The sequence below is a fragment of the Apodemus sylvaticus genome, chromosome 20, assembly GCF_947179515.1.
Source record: "Apodemus sylvaticus chromosome 20, mApoSyl1.1, whole genome shotgun sequence".
Classification (NCBI taxonomy): Eukaryota; Metazoa; Chordata; class Mammalia; order Rodentia; family Muridae; genus Apodemus; species Apodemus sylvaticus.
In genome coordinates this window covers 61,541,817-61,560,194 of record NC_067491.1, presented here as the reverse complement: position 1 = coordinate 61,560,194, position 18,378 = coordinate 61,541,817, and the positions used below count along the sequence as shown (strand labels likewise).

The following is an 18,378-nucleotide window of genomic DNA, read 5'->3' as shown; positions in this document are numbered from 1 at the left end:
CTGATAAGTGGATATTAATTTGCCCAGAAGCTCTGAATTTGGAAGGCACAAATCGCATAACAAATGACTCCCATGAAGAAGTATAGAGAGGGTCCTGATCCTGGAAAGGATTGATCCAGCATTGGTGGGGAATATAAGGACAGAGAAAAAGGAGGAAGGTGATTGGAGAATGGGTGGAGAGAAAAGGTTTATGGGACATATGGGGAGGGGGGATCTGGGAAAGGGGAAATCATTTGAAATGTAAACAAAGAATATAGAAAATAAAAATATTAAATTTAAAAAAAGACAAAAAAGAAAAGTAAATGAAGACTATATTCAGTATAAATAAATAAATAAATATTCAGACATTAAAAAAAGATATGGCAATATCTTTCAGGAAATAACATCTATAAAACATAGGTAACCTACTTCAAAGAGATCCAACGTATTTCTAGTAAAAATCAGGAGGGCAAAGTTGTGGCTAATTTAAGATGCAATAAGACACAGGGGACAGCATTCACTTCACCTGGTTAACAACAAAACGCCCTTTTGCAGTTGGAGGCAGGAGAAACAAATGAACCTTATCTAACTGTAATGTGTACTTGTGGGAAATTACTGAAGATAGGTTTTTTTAAATCAATGTGACAAATGCCTGAAGTTCTGGTACATACAAAACTGAAAGACCCAGACAATGAGTACTTGTATTAAGGATGCAGTTAAGTATTTTTAATCCTTATATTTAATCCCTTCTTACCTTTGACAAAAAGCCCACAGAGACCAACTGCTGAGATCCTCCCAGAGATCTCCACCACCAAGAAATAGAAACACCTACCAACTGTTTTACCCAGAGGCCTTTGCTACTTTTTGCTACACCCAGTTAACTGGTCCACCCAGAGGCCTTTGTGTCCTGTCCTCGTGCTACGCCCTGCTAAATACTTCACCAGAGACCTTGCACCCTGGTTGCAGGACAGAATAGCTCATGGTACACATTTCTGCCCATAGCCACTGTACAGGAGGCAGTTGCAAAGACTTCTTCCATCACTGCTGACAGAAACGCACTCTAGCTGGAGGTGGCAGAAGGGCAAAGAGAGCCTTCGTTTTCTAAGCAGAAGATGGGGATTATGAAGGTGAATTTCTGAAGACACAAAGTGAGTTGGAATAAATTTCATGTCCTATTAGAACGGTGTGGGTTTTAAGGTTCTGCAGTGAACAAGGTGTGAATGGAGACCTGTTGGAATGAATTTCATGTCCTATTAGAACGGTGTGGGTTTTAAGGTTCTGCAGTGAACAAGGTGTGAATGGAGACCTGGCCTCTGCCCCGTCAGGAAGAGCTCTGTATTTCAAGGTCCTGCAGAAGTCTGAGTGTATCAGTTGCAGAGCTGGTTGGGTTCTAGGGAAGAGGGAATTTGTTTCTGTGTGACAGAAGGTGAAATACTGGCAATCACGCAGAGAAAACAAATTGTAAGCCTCCCACAGTGTTGCTTAGTGAGTGTTGAGGTACAGTTAAGCAGCTAAACACATGAATGATGGATGCATGGTCTGCACTTTCTTCTGGAGTTACCTTGTTGGAGTCTTTATACTCAGAAATGTTTGAAACATCAGGGCATGCTTGCTGTGGATTATCCCATAAACTGACTGGTTTGGAATCCTTTGCTAATGTTGACACACAAGCCCTTGGAGATAAAGACTGTTGTCATAGCATATCTCCAACAGCTGCAGAGCCAGAATCCTGGGTTGGCATTCAAGGCTGTCCAGAGAGCATTATATGGACAAGAACAAGGGAACTTGTCATGCCTGGTTCTTCATTAGAATACCTAAATGTAACCTCCCTCCAATGAGTTTACCACAGGCACAGTGCTTTGAGTCATGACTTACACCACCATAGCAGGTCCTGGGAGAGCTTGTTTTTGTTTCGGTCTCTTTTGTGACCACCTGGACACCAAAGCATCTCCTTTACAAGGTCCGCAACTTCTGATAAGGACTCAAGTCATAATTTCCATTTAGAGTTTTGTGCCAAGAGGAGCTAATTCTTATGGAATTGGCAAAAGGTAAAAGAACTTGCTGTTTCTCTCTGCATGGCGTAACACAAGTAACTATTTTCTTTTGCTTCAAAGGACAGCAAAGTTGGTATAAATTGTCATGATATTATGGGTGGTACTAACTTGGTCTTTTCATATTAATCTTTTCATTCATAGTTGAATGTCTTTATAAAAAAAGAATCTTTTATACAGTCAAGAATCCTTATGATTGGGGGAGCACTGACAAACGCATGGCTTTATACAAGGTCAGTTGAGTTGCATGTATTCTTAAGGTTTTCATTGTTTCCTGTATTGGAAAGTTTTTATTTTGCTGTCCTAAAAAGGTACACCACCACAAACTTATGATCCATAAGAGTTAAAATATAAACTCTTGTGATAAATCATATACATTGGGAAATTGATGTATTTAAAAAAAAAAAAATGACAGGGCCCTTCTACGGATGTGGACAGGGTCGGAAGAAAGAAGTAGAAGGGTTGTTATAGTTAAATTTCAGTAGATACACACATGGATTTCTCATAAATAACACTCTCCAATTTGTGTAAATAACATGTGCAATCATGGTATTAAGAAAGTCCTGGTTTGGGTCTAAGCAACACATGTTGACTCACAACCACCTGTGACATCAGTTTGAGAGATCAGATGTGCTCTTCAGGACTCCTGGCAACACTCATTGCACATAAACCTCATATAAGCATGCACACATATACACGCATGCACACACACACACACACAACTAAATGGAAAAAAATGTAAATAGTATGTACTTTTACTAATACAGTAATGATGAGTGTTTGTAAAAATAACATGTGAAGGGTTGGGTATCTTTTCACATGTAGAGACATTTACATGACAGAGTTTGATAATAAATGATGACAATAGGTCAAGGATTCTTTTTTATATAAATGAAGGACATGGAAACAAGGCTTACTTAGGCTAATGCTTTAATGGTGTTACTAGCAATATCAGAGTTTCTTTCTTCTTGAGGTTTTAGTTAAATGAATAAAATAATATTGTAAAACTCTTGAATGAAGCTCTTGAACTTTTTTTCAAGTATTGAGAGAAAACCATGACAGGCTAGCAGTAAACGTTAGGAGCCCACACAAGTGAATGAAGAGGACAAAGGAAGTCACTCCTGTCACAGTGGAGGTCACCAGGCAGTCGTGTAGGCAGTCTATGTAAGGCTAAAGATAACGTGTAGAAAAGGCCAGACTACACAAAAATGCATTCATAATCTTTGGTTGGTAGCAGAAAGATAGAAAGAGGAAGAGAAGGAAGAGGAGGATGAGGAAGAAGAGGAGGAGGAAGACAAAAATTACTTTTCTAAAATAGGATTGTGGTGGTTTGAATGAAAACGCCCCCCATACACTCACAGAGATTGGCACGATTAAGTGGTGTGACTTTGCTGGAGCACATAGGACATGTTGGAGGATGTATGTGACTGAGGGTGGGCCTCGAGGTTTCAAATGCTCAACCCAGGCTCAGGGTCCCTCTCTCTTCCTTCTCCGTTCCAATCCAGATGTAGATTTCTCAGTTAACTCTGCAGTACCATGTCTGCCTGTATGCCACCATGTCTCCTGTCATAATAATAATGGTTGTATTTCACCTCTGAAATACAACCCAGCCCCAATTCAGTATTCTCCATTTTAAGAGTTGCAATGGTTATGGTTCCTCTTCACAGCAATCAAACACTAAGATGGAAACTGGTGCCATGGCCTGTGGTGTTGCCAAGATCGGACGGACCATGCTTTCTTCTGGAGGAATACAGAAGACTTTCAGACTTTGAACTTAAGTGCAGATGGACAATTCAAGCAGGGTTTATTGGGTTATAGTAGTAGGATCATGGAAAACAGTGATGCTTGGGGTTATTTAAACTGTGAGGGCTCAGCTAGAAAGATTCAGGGGAGAATATTATTAGTATGGTGCCTAGAAAAATATTCTTGTGATATTTTGGCTAAGAGCATTGCTGCTTTCTACAATTATGTTAAGATCAATCTGAGGCTAGATTGAACATAATATGCATTAAAAGTTTTGACAGAGGACACTTAAAGCAGCCTAGCATTGACTGTGTCATGTTGTTCTATTTGGTCTGACTTATGCAGTTTTATAATGAAAAGGAACAATCTGAACTAGGAAAAATACAAAATGTACAGTCTGAAAAAGAGAGCAGCAGGACATTTAAAGCAACTAAATCCTGTACTCAAGGACATTTAAAAAAAAATTAAAGAAGTGCCTGATGCTAGATGAAATACAAGGAATGGTTGACATCAAGGTAAGGCAAGACCCAGCCAAACTTCCAACTCATGAAAAGGCCTGGGACATACCTTAATACTAGCACTAGGGAGGCAGAGACAAGTAGACTTCAGAGTTCAAGGCCACCATGTTTTTTCAGAACAATTTCTAAGCCGTTCAACCTTAGGCACTGAAGAAAACCATTGAATACAGAAAGCTGGTGAAAAATGTATTTGAAAAATAAGAATGTTTTAATAAGGGTGTTATTTTCCAGCACAACAAGTAACAAAACTTGGCAGTCTTGGCCTTGTGGTCATGTCAGAGTCAAGGTTACAAGAAAGAGGTTGTGAAATCTCCCTCCATGTTGAAGAGAATTCTCAGAGGTCAGACATGTTAGGGGTGTCCCTGCATAGAGATCAAGAGAGGCCATTGCATGAATCTGTGAAGGTGAAGCCTGGATTGCCTTGGAGACCTCAAGATGTTAGAGATGCCAGAGCCCTGGGATATCTGCTGAGGAAAGCTGCTAACACAGGGCCGAATCACCCCAAGAAAAATAGTGTGTTGCACTCAACAAGTATGAAAGGAGTTGGAGATCTGAAGAGTGTTTTGACATCATACATGAAGATGCAGAATTTGGAGTCTGTTCAGGTGGTTTTTAGTCTCCCTTGGCCCAGTATTTCCTCATTACATCCTCTTTATACCCTTTGGGAATGGTAATGTATATATCCCCTGCCATTATTTTTTGAAAGTATGTGACTTGCTTCTTCATTGTGATTTTACAGGGGATTAAAGTGAGATTGCATGAGACTCAGACAAGACTTTGCTTTCAAACGAAGCTGTTCCTGTGATAGACAATGGGGACATTCTAAGTAAGACTAAATGATTTTTTCATGATGATGATGGGCTATTGATGCAATGGAGTAGAATGTAGTAGTTTGAGTGAAAATGGCCCTAAAGTGGCACAGGGAGTGACACTTTTAGGAGGTGTGGCCTTGTTGAAGTAAGTGTGGCCCTGTTGGAGGAATTGTGTCACTGGGAATGGGCCTTGAATTTCCAAATGCTCAAGCCAAGTACAATGCCTCTTTCTCAGGAGCTTGCCAATTCAGTTGTAGAACTCTTAGCTATCTCTTCAACATTATGTCTACCTGTATTCCACCATGCTTCCCAATATGATGATAATAGACTATAACACTGAACTATAAGCAAGCCCCAATTAAATGTTTTTCTTCAGAAGACTTGTTGAGTTCTGGTTGCCTTCCCAGAGGCCATTTAAGTGCAAGGGACCATATGTAAGACCACACCTAATGCCCCCAATTTCCCTTTAAAGTAGGCCTAACATCACCAAAAGGCACCCAATGCTCTGGGTTCTATATTCTGGTCCATGACTCTGGAAGCTTTCCCAGAGGCCATGTGGGCACTAGGGACCCAATGTAAGACATGGTTCCCTGCATACTAGCTCCCTTTAAAGTGTACCCAAAAGCCATAAAATACACCCCATCTTCTGGGCAACCATATTAGACACTATAATGTTGCTAGAAGATCTTTACATTCCCAGAGGTCATGGCAGTTCTAGGGATCAAGAGGTGATGGTGGTTCCCCAAATCCAAATCCAAGAGGTTGTCCAGGTCAAAAAATCTTAGAAAAGAGACCACACTGGACCTGAAGTCTAACTGATCACCAGAACTGCAGGCAACCCAGGACAGAAGATCAGAATAGCAACAAAATTCAAGGAAAACAATACTCCTGTGGGTGAATTAGGGCTGAGGAGGAGGGAAACTCTGTAGGAGGATCAGCAGTCTCAATTAACTTGGACGCCTGAACTTTCTCAAACACTGGTCCACCAAACAGGCAGCATACATCAGTTGATATGAGGCTCCCAACATATGTACAACAGAGGACTGCTGGATCTGTGTTCAATCAGAGATGATGCACTTAACCCTCAAGAGACTGGAGGCCCAAGGAAGTTTAGAGGTCAGGTGGGGTGGGGTGGGAGTTTGGAAAATCCTGTGAAGAGAGGGGGTAGGGAGAAGGTGGGATGTGGAATAGTGGGGAGGGTGGATGGGGGGGGATAAAATATGGAATGTAATTTTTTTTAAAAAAATTAAAAAGAAAGAAAAGACCAAACCTCAGAATAATAACAATAGAAAAAATAATCCCAGGTCAAAGGATCAGGAAATAACTTCAATAAAATTATAGAGGAAAATTTCCCTAAACTAAAGAGATATCTATAAATGTACATGTAGCTTACAAAACACCACATAGATTGAGCCAGAAAAGATCTTCCACCAAAAGATAATCAAATATATATGTATAGGTATTTATGTATATATTATATATGTATATATGTATATATATTATTAAAAACTATATGTAGCAAAAATATTTAAAGCAGAAAGGGAAAGACAGAAAGTAACATATGAAGGCAAATGTGTTTAAATTTCAACAGAATTCTCAACAGATACTCTAAAACCCAGAAAGACCTAGAAAGCTGACTTACAGACTTTAAGACACCAGATATGTCATTTCAGACTATGATATCCAGCAAACCTCTCAATCAACAGAGATGGAGAAAATAAGATATTCTGTGAGAAAAAACACTAAATAACATCTACAAATCCAGCCAAAAGAAGATACTAGAAGGAAAAATCCATTCTGAGCAGGTTAACAACACCAAAGAAAACACAGCAATTAAGAAGTTGCACAGGAGAAAATCCAAAGGAAGGTACTCACACAAACACACACACACACACACACACACACACACACACACACACCAGGTCTCCAATACCTAAGAGGACATCTTGCATACAGCTCCACAAGTGAGCCCAGTTCTCTGCTAAGTGGAAGAAAGGCCCAGATCTGAGTGCCCCATCATCATGCTGGTCTTGAGATGGTCTCAAGACCCAGATTTACTGTATGCTTGTACTAGGGCAAACCTAGGATTTAGGCCACGAAAGGCCACTCTAGGACAGACCCAAAACCTAGGCTGCAACTAAATGCTACACACACTCAGATGCTTGGTATCTTAAACACTGAATGCATACTGGACATAAGGGCAACTCAAGTTCCTTTGGTCAGCCAAAACTCATGGGTTAGAGGCCATATATTTATTGCACAAAGACTGGTCAAGTAGCCTCTAGCATCAAATAGTGACTGCTTTGTAATAAAAAAAAAATGTGAGTTGATTAGGCCGCGCTTCACATTAGCAACCTGCTTCAGAGAAAGAAAGGGCCAAGAAATCCTGACATTTATGTCAAGATAGGTAAAATGAGAGTGTAATATTCTGAGAAAAGGAAGCTACAAAAGGAGGAAAATATTGGATAGAGGGACCCAACACCTGATGGTAAAATGATGTTGGCCTAAGAATGGGAATGAGCCAGTGTGTAGCAGGAAGAATTCAGAGATGTACTTCAAGCCATGAATGTGGTAGATTATCATCAATTACCCAGGTTCTGTTCACCAAGCCCAGTAGAACGTTGACTGGTGGCATTGGGCAGCTGAAATTTCTTTTGAAAAGAAAATAATCATCCTTCTTTTGCAGATACAGAGGTTTATTCAAGGTTGCCATGTGTGTGTGTATGGGGGGGCTCTTCTTGGTAACACTTCTGTTGCTGGCACAGCATGGTACCAAGCTCTCTGTCTGCATCCTGTGTCTTCACCCAGACACACAATACCTAAAATCAACAACCATACAGATTCCACACTCTGGGTCCTTTGAAAATTGATCAGTTCTGCACACATGTGTTGATGTAGCTGCTGTGGGTAGTGCCAACCCAAAGAGCACCCAGTTATCTCTCTTTGCCCCCATGCATACAATAATGGAGGTGATGGAAGGACAGAACTTGAGAAGTGCCTTGCCCTGGTCACTTGGCTCTTGCCAGAACAGAAAGGAACTGTTCCCAGTGAGGAAGTTCTTCAAGATGTCTCAGATAGTGTTCCCTTACAACCGTGGTAAGGCTAAGGTGCCAGATGTTCCTGGAATCAGAACACATCTTTCTTTTCTTGTTCTTAGCCCACCCACTTGTGGGACAGGCTTTGCCCTACCTCTGTATCAATGAACAGGTGCCTCTTCTATCAAGAAGACCTGAATAAAAAAGGATTTGCTAAGAATTACAAAAAGTCCAATTGTGCATCCCTTGTAAATAACTACCCACTCCCAATGGCCTGAGCCAGGAAGATGCCATGTGCCCCTCTTCCACCCGTGTTGTCTGTGATGAAAAAGGCGTCAATTCCCAGGTCCCTACAGGTGAGGCTGGCTGCAAACCTTGTTCTGTGTTGAATGATGTCACTGGTGATTTCTGCAGTTTGCAGAGCATCAGGCTTTGGAATGCTCACTGATTGGCTCCAGAAGCATCTGGCCTTTCCCTGCCTGCAATAAACATGAGAATGAAGCATCAGCACACATAGCAGAAGCAGGAGCAGCAGCAGTAGCAGGAGCAGGAGCAGCAGCAGTAGCAGTAGCAGCAGCAGTATGGCAGAAGTAGCAAGGACATGATCATGCCAGGAGACAGTTCTAAGGGAAAACTGATCAATATACACCAAATAGTTTGTAATACAGAGTGGTGTCAGGGGACAGAGGGGTTGAGTTCCTCTTTAACACATTTGGAGTTCTCTTTGTCTTTATACTTGGTGGGAATGGGGCAAGTCACCATGGGCCATCCAAAGGAAAACCTACACTGTCCTATCAGGGGGACTCATCTGTTTTACCATCAACATTGCCCCCCCCCACCCCACTGCAATGATTCTTACCAGCAACTTCTCTGGAGTCAAATGGCAAGCACTTCAGATCTCACCTTGGATCTCCTCAAAAGATGGTGCATAGGTAAGCCTCACCTTGCACATGGCTGTGTACCCTGAGCCAAAGTGGGGAACAATGCCCATGCTCACTTCCCATGACTCCCAGAAAGGATGAGAATAGGGAGTTACTTTGTCAAAAGGGAGTGGAGACAAGAGAAAATTGATTTGGGGAAAGGATACAGAAGGCAGAGTCATTCAAACTATGAAATTACCTTAGTTGTAACGTGGGCTCTCTCCACTTCAAGGAAACAGCATTAGTACTGACTGTGCCTCTTTGTGTGTCTCTGTGTGTGTGTGTTGTGTGGGTGTGTTGTGTGTCCAACCAGATGTAAAGAATACTCATCAAATGGCTCAAATTTGAGTGCAACATGCACAATCAGAGACTAGAGCTGGTAGTTTTGTGAGGGCTTCAGGATCTCTCTCAGTGTGACTATGCAGTAATCAGGATGCTCTGCTCTGCATCAGAGCTGTGGGTCTGAACCATCTCTGCCCACTCTGTATTCACTTCTGGACTCCAATGGACACTCATGGCTTAGCAGTTCTGTTACATCCTCTTACAATATCAGACATATCTGTTGGATACATGCAACAGGTCTGGTCTTCTGGGTTCCTTCCTCTGCCTCCAGGACCACTCTCTCCTCAGCTCACAAGTACACCTGGAGACAGGCTGCGGAGCTGACATTCTCACTGTGCATGAATGTTCTCTGAAGTCTGGTGTTTCTTCTCAGTATCCTTGGTAACCACTAGCACTCCATGGATGTTTCTTCCAGTGGCTTCTGAGTGCTGTGAAGATTAACTCACTGGGCCACAGCTATCCTGGGACTGCTGCCCAGTGTGGAACTCCCTACAGGGGACAGGAGGAAAATCATTCAGAACTTCTCAGAATCTTCCTTCAGACTTCAGGGGAAAATAACATTTTGCCTCTAATTTAAGCATGCACTATAGACAGATCTTCTCTCTGCCATGCAGCCACCTGAAATTCCTGTCTGGCTCTGTCCTCCCTGCTCCTGTCTGCATCCTCAGCAGACTCCTCTCCACTCTCTGGTATCATCCTCCAGGGACCACAGGGCCTCTGATAGCCCTTGAAACAGACAGAAGAAATCTTAGAAATCTGCAGGACTTATGCTTGGCTGTGCTGGCCCTGTGATAGCATGGGACCTCAGGCTGATTCCACCCAAGTGCTCCATTGATCCCTTCACACATTTCCAGCATCCTTGCCTAGCATTAGGCCACTATCCTCTGCTGACTACATGTTGCTCAAGTTTTGAGGAAGGGTGTAGTCTTAGGAGGAGGAAGAACAGGATGGGATTTTTCTCTCTGGCATGATAGACCCAATGTCACCAACACCCTTAGTGTGCATGCTGGAATATGTTAAGGGAAGGAGAAACTAGAGAGTGCATCCTTTCCAATCACACCCCACCTACTTGTTTCAGCCTGTGTCTCTGAAGCACTCTTCATTGGCTGCCATGACCTTGTGATTTTTCACTGGGAGGCAGCAACACAAGTTCCTTAAGGCTTTGGAAATCCTCTTCTTCAGGTCCCTCCAGGCCCGCTTTCTCAGTGGGACTCTGGGCATACCCTGGAACCTCCCTCAGAGCTGCTCCTGATGGACTGTTTCCCTTGAGGATGAGCTAGTGTCTTGTAAGGATTCGATGCCTATATTCTCTTCCTGGTTCTCCTCACTGGGGGAAGGGCTGCTGATTCTGGACTCCCAGGAGGACATGCTGCTACTTGTGTCTGTAGCACTGGAGCTCTCTTGGGCCATATATTGCGTGTTTTCAAAGGTTGAGGATTGTGTGGATATGAAAAGTGACCATGGGGCTCCTGATGATGAGGTAAGCGTTGTTGTTGTTGCCTTTCTTTTTCTTGATGATGATTTTGTGGAATTGATGCTTCTCTCCTTCTCTCTGAATGTACTCTTTCCAACATGAGGCATAAGCCCCTGGAGTGGGGAGGTGTTCTCCAGAAAGCTACTCTCAAGGGAAGAAAGGCTGGGAGGTACACTATGGCTCCTCCTACAGCCTTTCCTTCCACATCCGGGCAGCTCAGAGAGAGTGGGCAAAGTGAAGGTGGAAAGAGTACGGGCACTGGTTCCCTTCCTTACAGGCCAGGGAGGGTTGGGGGCCTTTGTAGGGTCCAGAGTACTGCCCTGCCCTCCATCGTGATAAAATTGGGGCTGCCTGGTATACTTCTTTTTTATAATCAAATAAGTCGCCATATCATGATTGTACTTCTGTTCCCTCAAAGCCTCCCTGAGCTCTTTAATGTTGTACCCCATAAGAAACATGTCAAAAGCGAGGTTGGATTCTGGTTCTCTAGGGATTTCCTCTGAAGATCTCAATGGGTCTTGATCATGGCACAGCCACGGGTGTACCAATATTTCTTTAATGGATGGCCTCATTATGGGGTCTATAGTCATTAATCTCTTTAATAGGTCTCGAAGCTCTGGAGACAGGTGATACGGGATCCAACAGCTCCGGGCTAGGATCAGATGCTTTATCTTGGAGTGCACTGTCTCTCGGAAGGGAAGGTGTCCAATAACTAAATAGTATAATACTACACCGAGACTCCAGATGTCAATTGGGAGGCCATCATATTGTTTGTGATCAAACACTTCAGGAGCACAATATTGTGGTGTGCCACAAAATCCTTTGAACTTTTCCCCAGAGGCCAGTTTTTTGCCTAAGCCAAAGTCAGTAAGTTTCACATGCCCCTCCCAATCCAATAGGATGTTCTCGGCCTTGATGTCTCGGTGGAAAATATTCTGACTGTGGATATAGTTGACGGCCAAAGAGTTCTGTAAATATCCTACGTGCCTCTTCCTCGTCCAGATGCCCACACTTGTTGATGTGTTTCAGCAGGGATCCCCGGGCTGCATATTCCATCACCAGGTACGTTTTGTGCCTTGTCTCTAATATCTGGAACAACTGTATTATGTGACTATGGTTCAGGGATTTCACAAGATCTATCTCAGAGATGACCAGGAAGTCTATATTTGTGCCCCTTTTCAATATCTTGATGGCTACCATGGTCTGGGTCATAAGGTGGAGAGCCACTTTGACTTCTGCAAAAGACCCTTTATCTAGGATGCCCAGGATATAGTAATGCTGTGCCAGGGGGTTCCCTTCATGACAACTGGCCTCGAGGTCCCCTGACATCGCACTTCCATTCTCTTGGTCACCAGGAGCTACAGCAAGCAAAGATGGCAGGGAAAACAGATCAGAATTCCTTCTAAGATAGGTTACTACTAGAGATTCTGAGATTAAGAGACACAGACACTTCCAAAGATGAGTCTGGCTCTGCCTAAGGACACAGGGAAACCAGAACAAAGCAAAGACAAACACAGAGGATGGAAAGAAGGAAGAAGGCTCAGAGCAGAAAGAGAGCAAGGGTGATGGAAGACAACATTTTAGCCAGGAGTACAAGGATCCCCATTTCAAAGGAGCAGAACATTGACAAGCTTACCCAAGACGTCCATCATGAAGGACTGAGTTAAAGGCCACACTTGAACATCAAGATAGCTCTACCCAGAAATTCATGGGATGCAACTTGCCCCAGTAGATACAGTATCTACACGGGATGGGGGCAAAAGTCACACAGCACCTATGAATAAGAATGAAAATTTGTCAGTATTTTTCTGGAATGGATGTTGAGGTCACTCTGTTATACAGAACATCTTAGTCCAACAGAGATATATACCACAATTTTTTCCTTATATGCAGGATACTGGTGGTTTGAAGTTGAATTAAAGGAAAGGGGAACTGGAGGAGACTGGAGGATAAGAGGCAGGATGAGATAGAGAGTAACAGACAGTGACAAAGTCAAAAGAGAAGTTAGGAAAACAAATATGGATGTTGGCCAGGGAGGGACGCTACTCAGGTTTCTTCCCACATTTCATCCCAGCCCTCCGGAGGTAGGCAAATCTTTGAGTTTAAAGCTACCCTGGTCTACACAGAAAGTTACAGGTTGGCCAAGGCCATACAAAGAAACCCAGTCTCCCAGGAACAATAAAACAAACTGAAGAAGGAAAGAGAAAGGAAGAAAGGAAGGAGAAAGGAGGGGGAAGGAAGGAAAACACATGGATGTTAATCCAGAAAGCAAAATGAAAATAATTAAACGAACAAGCAAACAACAAGAAGGCAAAGCTGTAAACTAAGCTCCCAAATGAATGAAGTCACATAAACAGAAACCCAAACCTCTGAGTTCACAGAAACAGCAGGAAAGAACTCAGTCTGTGGACATGTAGCTGATGTTCAATGTCGAAATCCAAACAATCACCGATGTCCAAATCTGATCCAACTACCGAGTCTTGCAGTTCACTACCAAAGAGCTCTCTGCACAGAAGGACACAAAACAGCCCAGACAGTGCACTATATAATCAGCTCTTGGTCATTCCTCACAATGGCTCTCTGTGTCATCAGAGCATTAGTGACCAATCAGAGCTGACACAACCCACAGGGATTTTTCTCACTCCTTACAAGGTGCTCTGTCTGTTACTGTTCATTTCACTGAGAGCAAGCACTGGACAAGAGACACCTTAAGGGAGGGAGAGCTCTATTTAGATTCATGGCATGAGGGGTTTGGCGGGAATGTTGGGGTTCCCCCACTAGGGTTTTAGTCTCATGTCAAAAGGAATGTTTTAGATGGGGTGGGGACAAGAGAATCTCTCTCTCTCTCTCTCTCTCTCTCTCTCTCTCTCTCTCTCTCTCTCTCTCTCTCTCTCTCGTGTGTGTGTGTGTGTGTATGTGCACACATTTGAGTGTGTGTTTCCAACCAGATGCATAAAAGTACAACAAACTTCATTTCGGAGATTTGGGGGTGAGGAAGCATCCAGGAGAGGGGCTCTCTGCTCCAAGACCAAGCAATCAAAGCTTGTCCTGGATTCTTAGCAGGCACAGATTTCTAAGGGTAGATATTTCCTGTAGAAATAGGTGAAGATTGCTGGAATGTCATGTCATGATTTTCTGGAGCTCAGAGTTTGGTGGGTTTTTTTTTTTCCCTCAGGAACTAGTGGGTTTTTTGCTTAGTGATTACTCAGTTTTGGTTTTTGGTGTTTGTATTTATTTGTTTTACCCTGTTTCTTCCACATATGCTCCATTGGCCAGGCTGGGAATTCCTTTCAGGCCACAGGTTGCTTTTGCTTAGGTTCTAGGGCTCAGTCATGGAGCTCTTCAGGACGGGTGGAAAGGACACTGCCCCATGGCAGCCCCTGTGGTGGCACCTCATGTTGATGGCAGGAAGAGGGTGGAGAGTAAGCGCACTGCAGTGGTGGCTCCTGCTGATGTACCTCACGGTGGTCACAGGCTGAGGCAGAAAAGGACATGCAGTGGCCTTGGCGGCTTCTCAGCTGTAACCTCACAGGAATTGGGACAGGGAACGTTAACAACTCAGGCACTACAATCTGAGCAGAATGTAATAAAGCTTACAACTAATAACAAATAAATCCCCAAGAAATTTACAAACTCCTGGAAATAAAAAAAAGCATTACTGAATAATTATGTTAATGAAGAAAAAGATTTTCAAAATGTGAAAGCGTAAAATTCCAACATTACATAATCAGTGTCACATACTTAAAGTAGTCCTATGAGGTAAATAGATACCTATAAGTGCTAACATTAATAAAAGAAATCAGTAAAACAAATATTTTAATTTAATGAAACCTGAAAATTTGAGGAAAAAAAAATTCAAACTTAGTTATTCTGTAAGTCTCTGGTGAGCCTTAGCTTACCAGGACCTCCTGAATGAGCAACTCAGAGTCAGGAATCGATGTAAAAAACAAGAAGAATTTGTCATTCTAACATGATGGGTCACCCTGCACATGGAGAGAGAACCACCAAGTGCAACCCACCCAGCAGGCCTTTATACAGTCCTCAGGGAAGCCGCCATTAGGCACAATGTGATTGGAGGAGGGGGAAGAAGAGGAAGAGGAGGAGTAAGAGGAGGAGGAGGAAGGGGAGGAGGAGGAAGGGGAGGAGGAAGGGAAGGAGGAAAGGGAGTAGGAAGGGGAGGAGGAAAGGGAGGAGGAAGGGGAGGAGGAAGGGGAGGAGGAAGGGGAGGAGGAGGAAGAGGAGGAGGAAGAGGAAGGGGGAGGAGGAGGAGGAAAGAAAAAAATGAAAAGGAGGAAATTAAGAAAGAAGATACAATACTAAAAAATATTCCACAACACACTTGCAAACAGTGCAGCGGCAGCAGCGGGGGAAGATGGCTGAGGCTGTTCAGCAGCGTGCATGGACTGTGGAGCAGGGAGCAGCTGCCCAAGAAGGAAGGACATCATCAAGTTTCTGCAGGATCCCGGTTCAGATTCGTTTCTCACAGAGTATAAATTACTCAGAAACATAAAAAAAAATTAACTAAGACTGCTAATGAGGACCATTTGGTTAGTGCTATAACCATATTTTTGAAAGTGTCTCAAGATTGCTGAAACCGTAAGTAAAGCGTCTGAACAGGTGAGAAACGTGAAGCTTGGTGACGATAAACCCAAAGAATCCAAGTCTGAGGAGAGTCTCAAGGGTCCACCAAAATATACAAAATCTTTTCTAAAAAAAAAAAAAAAAAAAAAAAAAAAAAAAAAAAAGGAGATAAAAACCAACATTCCTAAAAAGCGAGATGTTGTTCACTGCTGGTAAATGGGGACACTCCCAGATGGAACTGTTTTTGATCCTAATATTCAAACAAGGTCAAAGAAGAAAAATTTCAAGCCTTTTAAGATTTAAGGTTGGAGTAGGCAAGGTTAACAGAAGATGGGATGGAGCACTCTTGACTATGAATAAAGAAGAAAAGGCTCGACTGGAGATTGAACCAGAATGGGCCTACGGAAAGAAAGGACAGCCCGATGCCAGAATTCCACCAAACTCCAAGCTCACTTTTGAAGTGGAACTAGTAGATATTGACTGAAACCGGTACTTCAGATCGGACGTCAGCAAGGATAAAAACCTAATGTGCCCAATTGGAGCTTGTTACTATCGTGAGGGAAGAGTCAACAGGAAAATTTAAAGAGTTAAAGTTTACTTGATCTCAACTTTTGAGAAATTTAATTCCCTGTAACTCCCCTTAAGTCTCAGACATATTCCTACAGTCATGTAAAGTATTCAAGAGAGCTAGATGCAGAAAATTTATTTGATAAATACGTTATGCCCTCATGATAAAAGTCTTAGGAGAATGTAGAACCACAGGGACAATACTTCAGTCTAGTGAAAAGATATATGTGAGTAACCCTCAGCCAACATGATCTGATATGGATTAAAGATTAAATCAATCAACCCCTCTGAATTCAGTAATGGGACAGCGACATCTTGGGCTCCCAAACATTGTCAATAGCACTTGCTATCTTCACTGTTCTCAAAGTGCAGCTGAGGTAATAAGCAAGGGAAGGAAATTACAGGCACACAATTAGGAAGGAAGATATCCAGCTATCCCAGTGTACAGTGGACAAGATACTAGATATTAGAGATCCCAGGAATCTGAACAAAAACCTTCTAGAAATGACAAATTCAGCAATGTGGCAGCATAGAGATTCAATATGCATAAATCAATAGCTTTTCTATACATCAAATATTAAAAAATGAGAAAGATCATGAGCATACTCCACTCCACCAGACTCAAAGAAAATAAAGTGCCTGGAAATGAACAACAAAGAAGTGATGGGAATCTACAAGGGAAGCTTTAAACCTCTGAAGAAAGAGATAAAGACAATGTATTACTCCTGGATTGGTAAAATGAGTATTATACCAAAACTTTTTATAGATTTGATTCAACACCCCCCCCGAAAATCCTCATCTCATTCTTCATTTCAATAGAAAAAAGTGAACCTTACCTTCATATGGAACCACAAAAGACCCCGGGGTGCCAATAGCATCAGAAGCAAAAGGGAAAATATTGTGGGGAATACATTCCATATCTTAAGATGGATTACAGAGCCATAATAAGAGGATCAATTTGGTCCTGACCCATAAAAGATCAAATAAACAAAATCAAGGATGCACACATGACTTCATGTTGTGAGGTAATTGCACCAGCAAAAAAAAAATGTTTTTTAATAATTTTTTATTTAATATTTCTTTTTACTTATTCACTTTACATACCATTTACTGCTCTTTTCCTGGCCCCATCCCTCTTTCCTTTCTGAGCCAGTGGGGGCCAACTCTGGTTACACCCCCACCCTGGCACATCAAGTCTTTGTTATACTAAGTGCATCCTCTCCTACTGTGGCCAGAAAACGCAGCCCAGAGAGAACATATCCCATATCTAGGCAACAGCTCTTAGGATAGATCTAGAGTTCCTGCTCTAGTTGTTCGAGACCTGCATGCAGAGCAAGCTGCATATTTGTTATATATGTATGGGGAGGGCTAGGTCTACCCCTGTGTGTTCTTTAGTTGGTGGTTCAGTCCCTGAGAATCCCAAGGATACAGGTTAGTAGATACTGTCTGTCTTCCTGTGGAAATCCCATTCCCTTAGGGCCCACAATCCTTCCTATTCTTCCATAAGAGTCCCCAAGCTCCATCCAGTTTGGCTGTGGCTGTCTGGATCTGTCTGAGTCATCTGCTGGGTGGAGCCTCTCAGAGGACAGGAGACAGTCATGCTAGACTCCCTTCTGCAAGCATAACAGAGTATTATCAATAGTGTCAGGGATTGATGCTTGTCCCTGGGATGAGTTTCAAGTGGGGGCAGGTATTAGTTGGCTGTTCCCTCAGTTTCTGCTCCATTCCTCATGGCTGCATTTTTTTGTAGACAGGATAAATTTTTGGTTGGAATTTTTAAGGTGGGTTGGTGTACTGGCTGGTTTTGAGTGTCAGCTTGAGTTATCACAGAGAAAGGAGCTTCAGTTGGGGAAGTGCCTCCATGAGATCCAACTGTGAGGCATTTCCTCAATTAGTGATCATGGAGGGAGGGCCCCTTATGGGTGGTACCATCTCTGGGCTGTATTCTTGGGTTCTATAAGAGAGCAGGCTGAGCAAGCCAGGGGAAGCAAGCCAGTAAGAAACATCCCTCCATGGCCTCTGCATCAGTTCCAGTCCTGACTCTTTTAGTAATGAACTGCAACGTGGAAGTGTAAGTTCAATAAACCCTTTCCTCCCCAACTTTCTTCTTGGTCATGATGTTTGTGCAGGAATAGAAACCCTGACTAAGACAGTTGGTGTCCCTATGACTCCCCTGGTCTTCCTGCTTCCTTGTTTCAGGAGGTGGCCTCTTCAGTTTCTGTATCCCCAATTCTTGGAGTCACAGCTAAAGACATCTCCATTGATTCTTGAGGGTCTTCCTTATCCCAGGTCTCTGGCTTCTCTTGAAGATGTCACCTATACACTCTCCTATGAGAAGCAGAATTCCATTTATTCT

General features: G+C 42.8%; 1 protein-coding gene and 1 pseudogene across 1 annotated transcript in view; both read left to right on the top strand.

Moving 5' to 3' along the window:
* The window catches only part of LOC127670988 (phospholipid phosphatase 2-like), a 238,448-nt gene that overhangs the window by 206,475 nt on the left and 13,595 nt on the right, over nt 1-18,378 (top strand). The window lies entirely within an intron of this gene.
* On the top strand, nt 15,247-15,939 carry LOC127670982 (peptidyl-prolyl cis-trans isomerase FKBP3-like; annotated as a pseudogene).